Source organism: Anomaloglossus baeobatrachus, chromosome 1 (assembly GCF_048569485.1).
Source record: "Anomaloglossus baeobatrachus isolate aAnoBae1 chromosome 1, aAnoBae1.hap1, whole genome shotgun sequence".
NCBI classification, from domain to species: Eukaryota; Metazoa; Chordata; class Amphibia; order Anura; family Aromobatidae; genus Anomaloglossus; species Anomaloglossus baeobatrachus.
In genome coordinates, this window is record NC_134353.1 from 314,826,055 (window position 1) to 314,843,397 (window position 17,343).

A 17,343-nucleotide genomic window follows, 5' to 3' on the forward strand; every position below is an offset into this window, starting at 1 on the left:
TGCCTGACCTCACCAACCCCAGGGCTTGATGCCAGGTGACATTACACATCTGGTATTAACCCCATATATTACCCCATTTGCCACCGTACCAGGGCACGGCATTAACTGAGGTGAAGCACCAGGATTGGCACATCTAATGGATGCGCCACTTCTGGGGCGGCTGCGGCCTGCTATTTTTAGGCTAGGGAGAGTCCAATAACCATGGACCTCCCTAGTCTGAGAATATTAGACCCCAGCTGTCTGCTTTACCTTGGCTGGTGATCCAATTTTGGGGGCACCCCTATTTAATTTAAAATAACAGCGTGGGGTGCCCTCAGTTTTGCATTACCAGCCAAGGTGAGGCTGCCAGCTGTGGTCTGCAGGCTGCAGCCGTCTGCTTTACCTTAGCTGGCTACAAAAATAGGGGGAACCCTACGTCATTTTTTTTTTTCATTTTTTTGGCTAAATACAAAGCTAAGCACCCCTTAGTGCCACATGAAAGGCACCAAACGTGCAAAATTACAAAATGCAGGAGAGTGGGACATTATGTGTCTTTCTGCCATTATAATGACAGAAAAGACTGATATGAAGTGTACAAGCACAGGAACATCACCAGAGAGCTCTACGCTGTGAAAAGCAGTAGAAAATGGCACTGGCGTGAACATGTGACTGCCTCATGTAGGTTGAAGCTATGGATCCTGGGTAAATTTATGTATTTTCCCTCCTTCAGTTTTTTTGCAGTACACAAAAAAAACGGAAGGCACACGGATGACAAACAGATGACATACGGACCGTCTACGGAATGGAAACGGATGCCACACAGATGCACCCGTGAAAAAAAACGGACTGTTTTTTGCAGACCACAAAAATGGATCGGTCGTGTTAATGTAGCCTTATTCTGATCTGCCGTTTATAAACAGCAGGCAGAAATAAGTGAATAACGCCCCCCCAGCGTCAGAAAATCTCCGGGGTTTCAGGCGTAGCTGAGACCCTGGAGATCCTGATTCAGGACGGTTTTTCCGGTTCCTGCTTACGTGATCACAGGTATACACCGTACACCGATGATCACGTTACAGTAAATGACAGCGCCGGTAAAAAATTATTTATCTCCCATCTGGCATGAACAAACATGATAAAGCTCCTCCCCGGTCCCCTCCGGTCCCCCGGTGTCGCCAAAGTGCCCCCCTTGATGCCCTCCCAGAAATCCAAGATGGCCGCGCGCACAGCAGCGCGCCGGCCGCATTCACCCTACTCCTCTGATTTCTGTCGCATGTGCCATGACACATGCGACAGAAAACTCCTCCCCAGGACCTGCCAGGTCACCCCCTATAACGCCACCGGTGTTTCCCGGTGTCCCACGGTACCTGTGCAGCGTTGATCCCCCCACGGCCCTCTCCTTCACAATAGACGCTGCCGCATGCACAGAGCGGCTGTCAGCTCAGCTTCCTGTGTTCAGACACAGTGAGTGGTGGTTATGCATCTGTAAGCTAAACGGGCGGCACGGTGGCTCAGTGGTTAGCACTGCAGTCTTGCAGCGCTGAGGTCCTGGGTTTAATTCTCACCAAGGACACCATCTGCAAGGAGTTTGTATGTTCTCCCTGTGTTTGCGTGGGTTTCCTCCTGGTACTCCGGTTTCCTCCCACACTCCAAAGACATACAGCGCTATGGAATTAATAACGCTATATAAATGAATAAATTATTATTATTACTGCAATGCCCTGCTCATGAGGTAAGGAACATAATTGATAAGGAGAGCTATATACTACATTTCCAAATGGAGGGATTTGCTTTTATAGTTTCCCTGCTGAACGACTACCAAACATGAGAGTCCGTTATATGCCACAAGAAAACACATCTAAATAGCGAGCTCTGTTGTTAAGTATTCATTCAGCTGGATAACTGGACTTAAAGGGGTATTCCATCTCCAAGATCCTATCCCCAATATATAGTAGGTGGAAGAGCAATAATATCAGGAAATACCAATATTTGGAAATGTAGAATAGTTCTCCTGATTAGGCATGCCCTTACCTCATGAGCAGGGCATTGCAGCTTTGGTAGCAACCATTACGACATGGACTCTGCTGCTGTGGACCCGGGGAGAGTGAGTGCAGATTCATTGCACCCATACTCCTCACATGAAGGGTCTGCACTCCTAGAAAATGGGGTACACGTTCCCTTAGTGTCTCCCCCCATATTCTAGACGGTCCAGAGTCGTCGTGGGACCCCTTTATTTTTTTTCTTACAATAAATTGATGAAAGAGGAAATGTTTTGGGGACTGTTTTTTCAAATAAATTTCTTTTGTCGATTTTGTTTTTGTTAGTACTGACAGTTTATGATGTGGGGTATCTAATAGATGCCATGACATCACAAACTGCTGGGCTTGATCTCAGGTGACTTTACAGCTAGTATCAACCCGATTTATTACCCCATTTGCCACTGCACCAGGGCACGGGATGAGCTGGGGTGAAGCGTCAGAATTGGCGCATCTAGTGGATACGCCACGTCTGGGGTGCCTGCGGCCTGCTATTTTTAGGCTGTGAAGGCCCAATAACTATGGACCATCCCACCCTGAGAATACCAGACCACAGCTGTCCGCTTTACCTTGGCTGGTGATCCAATTTGGGGGGACCCTACTTTTTTTGTGTAATTATTAATATTTATAAAATAATTATAAAAAAAGAGCCTGGGGGGACCTCCACATTGGATCCCCAACCACGGTAAAGCTGCCAGCTGTGGTTTTCAGGCTACAGCCGTCTGCTTTACCCTAGCTGGCTATCAAAAATGGGGGGACCCAACGTCATTTTTTTTTAACTACTTTTTAAATAGAAAAAATTAATGAGCTTCCTTGTATTTTGATTGCCAACCAAGGTAACGGCAGGCAGATGGGGGTGGCAACCCATAGCTGTCTGCTTTATCTGCGCTGAGAATCAAAAACACCGCGGAGGGCTACGTCTTTTTTTTAAAGATTTATTTTTACAGCACTGTGATGTCCAGCAATCAAAATACAGGGAAGCCCATTTTGTTTTTAGTTATTTAAATAAATAATTAAAAAAAATATATATGGGCTCCCGCTGCATTTTTTGTATTGCTAGCTAAGGGTAATCCAAGCAGCTACTGGCTGCTAACCCCCACTGCTTGGTGTTACCTTCACTGGCAATGGAAAATCCAGGGAAGCATTTTTTATTTTTTTTGCCAAAAAACTACAAAAAAAGGACGTGAGCTTCGCCATATTTTTGTATGCTAGCCAGGTATAGCAGGCAGGTGCTGGAAGAGTTGGATACAGCGCCAGAAGATGGCGCTTCTATGAAAGTGCCATTTTCTGAGGAGGCTGCAGACTGCAATTCGCAGCAGTGGGGCCCAGAAAGCTCAGGCCAACCTGTTCTGCGGATTCCAATCCCCAGCTGCCTAGTTGTACCTGGCTGGACACAAAAATGGGGCGAAGCCTACGTCATTTGTTTTCTAATTATTTCATGAAATTCATGAAATAATAAAAAAGGGCTTCCCTTTATTTTTGGTTCCCAGCCGGGTACAAATAGGCAACTGGGGGTTGAGGGCAGCCGTACCTGCCTGCTGTACCTGGCTAGCATACAAAAATATGGTGAAGCCCACATAATTTTTTCAGGGGGCAAAAAACTTCTGCATGCAGTCCTGGATGGAGTATGCTGAGCCTTGTAGTTCTGCAGCTGCAGTCTGTCTGTATGGAGAAGAGCAGACAGCAGCTGCAGAACTACAAGGCTCAGCATACTCCATCCAGGACTGTATGCAGAAGTTTTTTGCCCACCAAAAAAATGACGTGGGCTTCGCCATATTTTTGTATGCTAGCCAGGTACAGCAGGCAGCCACGCGCTGCCTCCAACCCCCAGTTGCCTATTTGTACCCGGCTGGGAACCAAAAATATAGGGAAGCCCGTTTTTTTTAATTATTTCACTTATTTCATGAAATAATAAAAAAAAAATGACGTGGGCTTCGCCCCATTTTTGTGTCCAGCCAGGTACAACTAGGCAGCTGGGGATTGGAATCCGCATCACAGGTTAGCCCGAGGTTTCTGGGCGCCTCTGCTGCGAATTGCAGTCCGCAGCCGCCCCAGAAAATGGCGCTTTCATAGAAGCGCCATCATCTGGCGCTGTATCCAACTCTTCCAACAGCCCTGAAGCCGGGTGGCTTGCTGGGTAATAATGAGTTAATACTAGCTTTGTTTTACTAGCTAGTATTAAGCCAGAGATTCTTAATGTCAGGCACGTTTGACCCGACCATTAAGAATCTCCAATAAAGGGTTAAAAAAAGACACCACACAGAGAAAAAATACTTTAATAGAAATAAATACACAGACACATTAGAGACTCCATCTTTATTACCCCCTGTCAGCCCTCCACGATCCATGGTCTTCTGTCTTTCTCGTTCAACAAATGCAGCTCTGCTCCATCACTGCTGCATGGGGGAAGACGCTGCTTCCCGTGCAGTCTTCACTCCGTGAGAGATCAGTGCTGCTGGCTGTTAGCGGTAACTGCAGTAACGCTGACAGACGCGTTACCATAGCAACGGTGCTCCGATCATGTGATTCCCGGAGCCGCGGTTAGCGGTGACGTCACCGCTAACTGCGTTGCTATAGCAACGGTGATCTCTGTTAATGACCGGCTATGTCAGCTACAGTAAATAAACACACACCCGAAAAAATCCTTTATTAGAAATAAAAACACACACATATACCCTGGTTCACCACTTTAATCAGCCCCAAAAAGCCCTCCTTGTCCGGCGTAATCCAGGATGATCCAGCGTCGCATCCAGCGCTGCTGCATGGAGGTGACCGGAGCTGCAGCACACACAGCCGCTCCGGTCACCTCCACACAGCAAATGAACACAGCCGCGCGATCAGCTGCTGTCACTGAGGTTACCCGCGGCCACCGCTGCATCCACCGGTGGCCGCGGGTAACCTCAGTGACAGCAGCTGATCGCACGGCTGTCTTCATTTGCTGCATGGAGGTGACCGGAGCGGCTGTGTCTGCTGCAGCTCCGGTCACCTCCATGCAGCTGCGGTGGAAGCGACGCTGGATCATCCTGGATTACGCCGGACAAGGAGGGCTTTTTGGGGCTGATTAAAGTGGTGAACCAGGGTATATGTGTGTGTTTTTATTTCTAATAAAGGATTTTTTCGGGTGTATGTGTTTATTTACTGTAACTTACAGATTAATCATGGAGGGTGTCTCATAGACGCCTGACATGATTAATCTAGGACTTATTGGCAGCTATGGGCTGCCAATAACTTCTTATTACCCCGATTTGCCAAAGCACCAGGGCAAATCGGGAAGAGCCGGGTACAGTCCCAGAACTGTCGCATATAATGTATGCGGCAATTCTGGGCGGCTGCTGACTGATATTGTTAGGGTGGGGGGCTCCCCATAACGTGGAGCTCCCCATCCTGAGAATACCAGCCTTCAGCCGTATGGCTTTATCTGGCTGGTTTTAAAAATGGGGGGAACCGCACGCCGTTTTTTTTAATTATTTAATTATTTATTTCACTACACAGTATAGACACACCCACCGGCTGCTGTGATTGGGTGCAGTGTGACACCTGTCACTCAGAGTGGGGGCGTGTCTCACTGTAACCAATCATAGGCGCTGGTGGGCGGGGAAAGCAGGGAATACGAAATTGTTTAATGGGCGGCCGGCTTTTTCAAAACAGTAAAAGCCGCCGGAGCAGTGTGAATGCCGTGCAGCGCCAGGGATCGGGGATCGGTGAGTATATGAGAGAGGGGGATAGACTGACATGGACTGAGAGTGAGGGACAGAGATAGTGACGGACTGACAGAGATTAGTGCATGACAGACATTGTGAGGCGCTTCAGAACACAGCTTTTCAGCTGCGCTCTGAAGCAGACCTTTTTTAAGCTGCGGTGCAGAGCGCACACCTGCGCACATAGCATCAGACAACAAAATCGTATGAGGGATGTCACACGTTACAATTGACTAGGTTCGTGCAACAAAACGCTCAATTCTAGAGAATGATACGATGTGTTTGCGATCAACGGTTTTGCGTTCAATCCTGATCGCATGTAGCTGTCACACGCAGATACCTCACAAACGATGCCGGATGTGCGTCACTTACAACTTGACCCCAACGACGGATTGTGAGATATATTGAAGCGTGTGTAGCGGGCTTTAGTCGCTGGGAGGTCGCAGGTGAGATGTCACACAGTCAGATCTTACCAGCGATGCAGGAACAATACAGGTCACAGTAGTGACCTGTAACGATCTCAGCAGTCACTGTGACCCTGTCACACAGCGTCAAACACAGCGATGTGTCCTGCCCAGCAGGACATCGCCTTTGAAGAAAATACCTGGATCATTCACAAACGACTAGCGATCTCACAGCAGGGGCCTGATCGCTGGTAGATGTCACACATAACGAGATCGCTAACGGGATCGCTACTGTGTCACAGAAACCATGACTCAGCAGCGATCTCGCTAGTGATCTCGTTATGTGTGACGGTACCTTAAGAAATGCTTGGTGAATCCTGAAGCTGAACGTTTTTTCCTATTGGCATCTGGATCTTGCAGTGTTAGAAACACACAATGGTGATTTCACTGCATTAAGCGTCATCGAACATGTGAGCATACCCTTGAGAGGCGGTGACTTGTTCCGTGACTTACTGTATGCCGAGACTAAATGAATATTACGGTTGGACACTAGGCAACCTAAAGGTTTAAATTACCGCTCTGGTTTGCGATATTTGATATAATGCTTATCATTTAATGTCTTGCATTCATATGGTAACTCATACACATTATATCTCTTTGAATGATGAATCCTTTGTCCTCTTCTTTTCTATTTCTCTTTATTTCTTTTTCTTTACTCATATAATGTGGGCTTTGATGGATACACACATACACATAATAAACGTATTTTTTCTTGTACAGCCACTTATATAGCCCCCTAAAAATAGTAAGGGCTTAGGGGATATACCCACTATATCCATAGCCTACATATAATTAGTTCATTAGAATTCCCACAGAAAACCAACAAAACATTCTTTATAAAAATAGGAACCTATTTTAGTTCCATTTAATATTCCTATATTAAAATATTAGACACTCTGAGAAAAAGTGGCATGACACAGAACTCATTAAAAACCATTTTATTGAAACAATTTAAAATAGTTTACAACAAGGATCCTCAGTTTTATGAAAAGTAAGTACCGTACAACAGGTTAGATCTATCAGATTAGTTCTAAGGCATTAGTAAATGCGGTCAATTGACCCCCTACATCAGGCATTGCTCTCAGAACTAATATTGCAACTGCATGGCATAAACAGTGTATAGCCCATTGCAGTAACTATGCAGTTAAACCGGCCATATAGCCCAGCAATTACAATATATACGGTGATATCAAAGTTAAACCCAATGAGACCGATTATACAGGTGTCAAGGTGCCAAGTATATGGTTAGTTACATCAGCACAGGCCAACATAAACTAGCAACCTTCCAACAACCCCTTAGACAGTGCTACATCAGAATGGGTCCAATAGGGTAAACCATACTAACCAGTAAAGAGTGACAGTACCACAGCGACTTGTCCCTACGCGCGTTTCACCTCTTCATCAGGGGACGTATGAACAACTGAGTGGGGTATGGATCTTATATACCCTGGATAATCAATGTGAACCAATGGAGTGGGGCGTATGACTTCTAATTAGCCTAACCACATGAGTACGGCTCGGCAAATACTACTAAGTAAAGTGGGGCGTGTACCTTACAGTTAGTCTAATCGTGCAGGCAAAACTAAACGTCCGCCGCCGGAACGCAAAATGCGGTGCACTGCGGAGGCGACCAATCCAACAGCTCCACGTGGCAAATCCGGATAGGACGCCACAACCATGTGACGCCTCTCTAATGGTTATGACCAGTCAAATCGATCCGGTCACATGACTACGAGTGTACGCCCACCGCCAAAAAGCACAATGCCGTATGTTACGGCGGCGGCCAACCGGATGCCTACACGTGGCAATTCAGGATTGCAGGACACCGCCATGTGACCCACTGCTGATAGTCACACCCCCACCCTAGTTAATCTATTCATGAGAGTGGGGACGTGCGCCCTCCGCTGGAATGCCTAATGCGGTTCACCATGATGGTAGCCAATCTAATGATTATACGTGTCAGCCTTAGGGTGGTCCCATGACAACTCTGACAGGCACGGCCGGAATAAATCCGGATATGCTCGTGTAAAGTAATGCACATATGAATATAGTCCGAGGGTGAGTTTACATTATAGAGATACCCACACATGGTGCCTATGTGATGCACCATAATTTGGAAAGTAACGTTATGTGAGTAGTTTTAACTGTACAAACATAATGGCGCAGCATCACCAGGCGGGTCCCAAAATGTATACTAACTACCTCCTCAGAGTTTTAAAAGCGCATTTTTCAATATTGGTTTCTGTCAGTATTCAGTTTTGAAATATACCATACATATCAGCCTAAGGGTGGTCCTATGGCAACCCTGACGGGCACAGCCAGAATTAGTCCGGATATGCTCATGTAAGGTAATGCACATATGATGAATATAATCTGAGGGTGAGTTTACATTATAGAGATACCCACACTTGGCGCCTATGTGATGCACCATAATTTGGAAAGTAACGTTATGTGAGTAGTTTTGACTGTACAGACATAATGGTGCAGCATCACCAGCGCCACGCGGGTCCCAAAATATATATTCACTACCTCCTCAGAGATTTAAAAACGCATTTTTCAACATTTATTTCTATCAATATTCAGCTTTGAAATATACATCATATTGCATCACCCCAATATCCACAGGGACTCCCATACCACCAACCGTAAAACCTAAATTAGGTACACAGAGTCGCCGTAAGCTGATCGATTGCTGGGACTTGCCGGGTCTCGCTGTTTGAGGACATCGCAAAACCGCGCGCCTGACGGCGAGCGACTTTCGCCTGTCATACGCTACATCAGCATTATGGAAGAGAAGAAAATCCACATGGTCACCTGCAACACATGCTACATGTTTACGGATCTGCCGCACAAAAAATCCAACTTCACCTGTCAAAAGTGCAAACTTGTTGCCCTCTTAGAGGAAAAGGTGCAGGGACTGGAAGAAAGAATAGCAACTTTGAAGCTAATTAAAGAACATGAGGACTTCTTGGACGAGGCAGAAGCAACAATTCAGGATATGGAAAGTGAGAAAAGCTTCAGAACACATACAGAGGCTGAAAAGTGGACACATGTGACCAAAAGAAGCCAGCGGATCAAGTGGTCGGCACCACCCACACAGCTTAGCAACCAATATGAAGCCCTCATGCTGGAGAACGAAAATGGCACAGCTCAGGATGATACCGTCTCTACAGGAGAAGACACAGTATCATCAAAAGAAGTTACTTTGTCAACAAAAGCAGAAACAAAAGACACTCAAAAACACTCAGGAGCAAAATGCAGTGCATCCAGAAAGAAAAGAAGAGTGGTAGTTATGGGCGACTCACTACTAAGAGGCACGGAGGCAACTATCTGCAGGCCGGACATAACCGCACGAGAAGTATGCTGCCTACCGGGAGCAAAAATCAAGGATGTGGCCAACAGGATACCAACTATCCTCGGATCCAAGGACGAATACCCGTTCCTATTGATACATGTAGGAACAAACGACACGGCAAGAAATGATCTACCAACTATTTGTGAAGACTTTGAAATTCTGGGGAAGAAAATTAAGGAACGGAACGTACAGGTTGTTTTCTCATCAATCCTCCCAGTCGATGGCCATGGTGTCAGAAGATGGAATAGGATACTAGATTTGAACAACTGGCTACGACGGTGGTGCAGACAGCAAGGATTTGGATTCTTGGACCATGGAGTGAATTACCTCTACGATGGACTTCTCGCAAGAGACGGGATACACCTCACAAAACCTAGGAAACACACGTTCGCCAGAAGGCTTGCAACACTCATCAGGAGGGCTTTAAACTAGAAGAAGAGGGGATGGGAGAAAAAACAGCAGACAAGAACATGCAACAGAAGGACAAACTAATCAAGGATACTAGATGCCGTAAAGAGGACCCAAGACAGGGTAATCAGAAGGAAGCTAAGAAAAGGGGAGCAAAACTTCTTTCCTGCATGCTGACCAATGCAAGAAGCCTGACCAATAAGATGGACGAATTGGAGCTGGTAATGTATGAGGAGAAATACGACATAGTAGGAATAACTGAGACATGGTTAGATGACAGCTATGACTGGGCGGCTAACCTGCAAGGATATGAATTGTTTAGGAGGGATCGTAAAAAAAGGAAAGGGGGTGGAGTCTGTCTATATATAAAGTCCAGTTTAAAGCCCAGACTAAGAGAAGATATTCAAGAGGGAAATGAAGAGGTGGAGTCTCTATGGGTGGAGATACAAGGAGGGAAAACTAATAAAATCCTCATAGGGGTTTGTTATAAGCCACCAAATATAACAGAAACTACTGAAAATATATTATTGAAACAAATAGACAAAGCAGCAAATCACAATGAGGTGATTATTATGGGGGACTTCAATTACCCCGATATAGACTGGGAAACTGAAACCTGCGTATCTCAGAAAGGAAACCGGTTTCTGTCAGTAACTAAGGATAATTATCTGTCCCAACTTGTGCCAGGCTCAACTAGAGGGGAAGCCCTTCTGGACTTAATTTTAAGCAACAGGCCAGATAGAATAACAGACGTACGAGTGGATGGGCACCTGGGGAATAGTGACCACAATATAATACAATTCCACTTGTCCTTTAGTAAGGTGCCTTGGAGGGGGGTTACAAAAACGCTGAATTTCAGCAAAGCAAAGTTTGATCAGCTTAGAGAAGACCTTCGCCAAATTGATTGGGACAATGTCCTCAAAAATGGGAGCACAGAAAATAAGTGGGACATTTTTAAATCGGTATTAAACACCCACTGCGGGCTAGCCATACCATACAGAAATAAAAGGGCTAGGAACAGGAGAAAACTAGTGATGAGCGAGCATGCTTGTCACTACTCGGTACTCGCACGAGTATCACTGTACTCGGGCTGCTCGGCGGGGACCGAGTAATCTCGCGATACTCGTGCTTTACTCGTGGTCTTCATTTCTGCATGTTGGCGCTCTTTTGAGAGCCAGCCCTCATGCAGGGATTGGCTGGCAGACCACTGCAATGCCACAGCCCTGTTAGTTGTGGAATTGCAGTGATTGGCCGGCCTGCACAGCGTCACCGAGCCTTTATATCGGCCGGCGCGCTGTGCTCTGCTCACAGCTATTCTGACAGTGAGTGTAGGGAGAGTGTCGCTGATTCAGGGAAAGCTTTGCGGCCCTTTATAGCTTTTTCAGTTGCAGGGCTGCAAACAGTGTGACCAAAAGTCCTTCTCAGGACTATTCTAGTTGTATACAGGCAGGCAGGGTATAGCCAGGTCGGAGTACAGTAGCAGAGTCCTTCTCAGGACTATTGTTGCTATATACAGGCAGGGTATAGCCAGGTCTGAATACAGGCTAGTGACCAAAAGAGTCCTTGTCAGGACTATTGTAGCAGTATACAGGCAGGCAGGCAGGCAGGGTAGTGGTGACCGTATACCAGCCTTCATATCTGGGGCTGGTGTACACAGTGTAAAACAGTCCAGATAGTGTCTGACTTGTCTGTACTGTAATTGTCGCTCCCCAAAAAAACCTGTTAGTAGGTTATTATTGCGTCCGTGCTTGGTTTTTAAAACCGCACGTGTGTGCCTGTTGGTGGCAGCGTACAGGTGCACTGGTGTGCGTTTACCAAACTATTATATAACGCACAAGTGTAGTGTATAATACACGTCAGTCAGCAGTGGCTGATAGTGTCAGAGTTCTTAATTTTTGCTCCTAAAACCTGTGTTAGGTTATTATTGCGTCCGTGCTTGGTTTTTAAAACCGCACGTGTGTGCCTGTTGGTGGCAGCGTACAGGTGCACTGGTGTGCGTTTACCAAACTATTATATAACGCACAAGTGTAGTGTATAATACACGTCAGTCAGCAGTGGCTGATAGTGTCAGAGTTCTTAATTTTTGCTCCTAAAACCTGTGTTAGGTTATTATTGCGTCCGTGCTTGGTTTTTAAAACCGCACGTGTGTGCCTGTTGGTGGCAGCGTACAGGTGCACTGGTGTGCGTTTACCAAACTATTATATAACGCACAAGTGTAGTGTATAATACACGTCAGTCAGCAGTGGCTGATAGTGTCAGAGTTCTTAATTTTTGCTCCTAAAACCTGTGTTAGGTTATTATTGCGTCCGTGCTTGGTTTTTAAAACCGCACGTGTGTGCCTGTTGGTGGCAGCGTACAGGTGCACTGGTGTGCGTTTACCAAACTATTATATAACGCACAAGTGTAGTGTATAATACACGTCAGTCAGCAGTGGCTGATAGTGTCAGAGTTCTTAATTTTTGCTCCTAAAACCTGTGTTAGGTTATTATTGCGTCCGTGCTTGGTTTTTAAAACCGCACGTGTGTGCCTGTTGGTGGCAGCGTACAGGTGCACTGGTGTGCGTTTACCAAACTATTATATAACGCACAAGTGTAGTGTATAATACACGTCAGTCAGCAGTGGCTGATAGTGTCAGAGTTCTTAATTTTTGCTCCTAAAACCTGTGTTAGGTTATTATTGCGTCCGTGCTTGGTTTTTAAAACCGCACGTGTGTGCCTGTTGGTGGCAGCGTACAGGTGCACTGGTGTGCGTTTACCAAACTATTATATAACGCACAAGTGTAGTGTATAATACACGTCAGTCAGCAGTGGCTGATAGTGTCAGAGTTCTTAATTTTTGCTCCTAAAACCTGTGTTAGGTTATTATTGCGTCCGTGCTTGGTTTTTAAAACCGCACGTGTGTGCCTGTTGGTGGCAGCGTACAGGTGCACTGGTGTGCGTTTACCAAACTATTATATAACGCACAAGTGTAGTGTATAATACACGTCAGTCAGCAGTGGCTGATAGTGTCAGAGTTCTTAATTTTTGCTCCTAAAACCTGTGTTAGGTTATTATTGCGTCCGTGCTTGGTTTTTAAAACCGCACGTGTGTGCCTGTTGGTGGCAGCGTACAGGTGCACTGGTGTGCGTTTACCAAACTATTATATAACGCACAAGTGTAGTGTATAATACACGTCAGTCAGCAGTGGCTGATAGTGTCAGAGTTCTTAATTTTTGCTCCTAAAACCTGTGTTAGGTTATTATTGCGTCCGTGCTTGGTTTTTAAAACCGCACGTGTGTGCCTGTTGGTGGCAGCGTACAGGTGCACTGGTGTGCGTTTACCAAACTATTATATAACGCACAAGTGTAGTGTATAATACACGTCAGTCAGCAGTGGCTGATAGTGTCAGAGTTCTTAATTTTTGCTCCTAAAACCTGTGTTAGGTTATTATTGCGTCCGTGCTTGGTTTTTAAAACCGCACGTGTGTGCCTGTTGGTGGCAGCGTACAGGTGCACTGGTGTGCGTTTACCAAACTATTATATAACGCACAAGTGTAGTGTATAATACACGTCAGTCAGCAGTGGCTGATAGTGTCAGAGTTCTTAATTTTTGCTCCTAAAACCTGTGTTAGGTTATTATTGCGTCCGTGCTTGGTTTTTAAAACCGCACGTGTGTGCCTGTTGGTGGCAGCGTACAGGTGCACTGGTGTGCGTTTACCAAACTATTATATAACGCACAAGTGTAGTGTATAATACACGTCAGTCAGCAGTGGCTGATAGTGTCAGAGTTCTTAATTTTTGCTCCTAAAACCTGTGTTAGGTTATTATTGCGTCCGTGCTTGGTTTTTAAAACCGCACGTGTGTGCCTGTTGGTGGCAGCGTACAGGTGCACTGGTGTGCGTTTACCAAACTATTATATAACGCACAAGTGTAGTGTATAATACACGTCAGTCAGCAGTGGCTGATAGTGTCAGAGTTCTTAATTTTTGCTCCTAAAACCTGTGTTAGGTTATTATTGCGTCCGTGCTTGGTTTTTAAAACCGCACGTGTGTGCCTGTTGGTGGCAGCGTACAGGTGCACTGGTGTGCAATTTCCAGAAACTTTGATATAACGCACAAGTAGTGAATATACACGTCAGCAGTGCACAGCATTGCAAAATGCGCAAGGGCATTGGCAAGGAACAAGGAAGTGGACGTGATGGTGGTGCAGGCAGAGGCCGAGGTCGTGGGCAAGCTCTAATTTCGCCACAACAAAGGGCCACATCTAGTCGCTCGCACGTCCTGTCCCAAATTCTTGGGGACCGCAGCAGTACACCGCTCTTGAACCAAGACCAGTGTCAACAGGTTGTTAGTTGGATAGCGGATAATGCTTCCAGTCAGATTGGCACCACCACAAACACTCTGTCTTCCACACGGTCAAGTGTCAGTAGCCGTGATACTGCACCGCACATTTCTGAACCTGATCCTCCTTCCTACCACCAGGCTGAGTACACGTCCTCCTCGGACATTAATGATCCCACACTTGGACACTCGGAAGAGCTGTTCACGTTTCCATTCACACATTCTGGCCTCTCGCCAGCTCATATTGAAGTGGGTCATGAGGAGATCGTCTGTACAGATAGCCAAATATTTGAGCAGCCACGTTCTCACGAAGTTGGCAACGTGTCTCAACAAGTGGTGGACGATGATGAGACACAATTGTCAGCAAGTCAGGAGGAGGAGCAGGGTGCGGAAGAGGAAGACGACGTGGTGGATGATCCAGTAACTGACCCAACCTGGCAGGAGGATATGCAGAGCGAGGACAGCAGTGCACAGGGGGAGGGAGGCGTAGCATCACAACAGGCAGTAAGAAGCAGGGTGGTGGTCCCAGGCAGAAGTCAGGCAACCGTTCCCCGTAACAACACGACGACACAAGGTGCCTGTACAAATGTTAGGTCTTCACGAGTCTGGCAGTTTTTTAAGTTGGATCCAGATGATTCAAAAAAGGCCATTTGCAACACCTGCCGTGCCAGCATCAGCAGGGGTACCAAAACTAGCAGCCTGACCACCACCAGCATGATCAGGCACATGTCAGCCAAGCACCCGACTTTGTGGGAAGTACAACAGAGTCGAGGAGCAGTGCTTGCTGATGTCACTGCTACGTCTTCGCTGGTTGTGCATGCGAGCCAATCCTCTGTCCATGCTGCCTGCGAACAAGCCTCCTCCACTCCTGCACCTGCAGTTGCCTACGCAGAAAGAACACCATCATCAAGCACGTCCTTGTCCCAGCGCAGCGTTCAGTTATCCATTCAGCAAACCTTTGAACGCAGGCGCAAATACACTGCCAACACCCCACATGCCACAGTTCTAAATGCTAACATTTCGCGACTGCTTGCGCTGGAAATGTTGCCTTTTAGGCTGGTGGAGACAGAAGCATTCCGTGACCTGATGGCGGCAGCTGTCCCACGTTACTCGGTCCCCAGCCGCCACTATTTCTCCCGGTGTGCCGTCCCCGCGTTGCATAACCACGTGTCACAAAACATCACACGTGCCCTGAACAACGCTGTTTCACCCAAAGTCCACCTAACCACAGACACGTGGACAAGTGCTTGTGGGCAAGGCCGCTACATCTCGTTGACGGCACACTGGGTTAATATTGTGGAAGCTGGGACCCAGTCTGAGCGAGGGACGGAACACGTCCTTCCCACACCAAGGTTTGCAGGCCCTACCTCAGTCAGTGTTTCACCCACACTCTACAGCTCCGGAATGTCATGCTCTTCAGCCTCCTCCTCCTCCTGCGCATCCTCATCCACTGTGCCCTCCACACCAGTCACAAGCTGGAAGCACTGCAGCACTGCCTCGGCGAAGCGGCAACAGGCTGTGCTGAAGCTAATCTGCATAGGTGACAAACCCCACAATGCAGAAGAGCTGTGGACAGCTCTGAAACAGCAGGCAGATCACTGGCTCACACCTCTGAACCTAAAGCCAGGAAAGGTCGTTTGTGACAATGGCCGGAACCTGGTGGCGGCTTTGAGGCGAGGCCAGCTGACACATGTTCCATGCGTGGCCCATGTGCTCAACCTCGTGGTTCAGCGGTTTATAAAGTCATACCCAGAGCTGTCTGATCTGCTGGTAAAAGTTCGCCGCCTGTCTGCACATTTTCGAAAGTCACCTACTGCTTCAGCCGGCCTTGCCGGCTTTCAGCGCCGTTTGCATCTTCCGGCTCACAGACTGGTGTGTGATGTCCCCACGCGTTGGAATTCAACTCTGCACATGTTGGTCAGGATATGTGAGCAGAAGAGGGCAGTTGTTGAGTACCTGCATCACCTAAGCCGTCGGGAAATGGGTCAAACTCCACACATAACACCTGAGGAGTGGAGATGGATGTCAGACCTATGTACCATCCTCCAAAACTTTGAGGACTCCACCAAGATGGTGAGTGGTGATGACGCCATTATTAGCGTCACCATACCGCTACTCTGCCTTCTAAAACGGTCCCTTTTGAAAAACAAACATGATGCATTGCAGGCGGAGCGCGATGAGTTGCAGCAAGAAACAGTAGTGGGTGTGGGTGATAACACACAGCCCAGCCTCGTCTCATCACAACGTGCAGTGGAGGACTATGACGAGGAGGAGGATGAAGACATGGAGCAACTCTCCGGCCAAATTGAGGATATGACATGCACACCAGTCATATCCTCGATTCAGCGTGGCTGGCCAGAGGACAGGGTAGATGAGGAGGAGGAGGAGGAGGAGGAGGAGGAGGACAGCATGTTCAGTCATCTTGTTGGTCAGGCTACTGAAGTCCTGGCTGTTAAGAGTCTGGCGCACATGGCTGACTTTATGGTAAGCTGCCTGTCTCGTGACCCTCGCGTTAAGAACATCTTGGCCGACAATCATTACTGGTTGGTAACACTGTTAGACCCACGCTACAAGGAGAACTTTTTGTCTCTTATTCCCGTGGATGAGAGGTCAACCAAAATGCAGCAGTTTCGGAAGGCCATACTCACGGAAGTAGGCAAAGCATTCCCCTCACAAAACGCTAGCGGCATAGGTCAGGAATCAGTGGACAACCGAGGCGTACAGCCGAGAGAGGCACAAGTCCAATCCGCCAGAGGTAGGGGAACAGTCTTTAAGATGTGGGACAGTTTTCTCAGCCCCTCACGTACCACAGCCCCTGAGGTGCGGGGTAGTGCCACAAGAAATCCTAAGTTTGCCCAGATGCTGAAGGAGTACCTTGCAGATCGAACAACTGTACTCCGACATTCCTCTGTGCCTTACAATTATTGGGTATCCAAGCTGGACACGTGGCATGAATTGGCTCTCTACGCCTTGGAAGTCCTGGCCTGCCCTGCTGCTAGCGTTTTGTCAGAGCGTGTTTTTAGTGCCGCAGGTGGAATCATTACAGATAAACGCACCCGCCTGTCAACTGAAAATGCTGACAGGCTGAC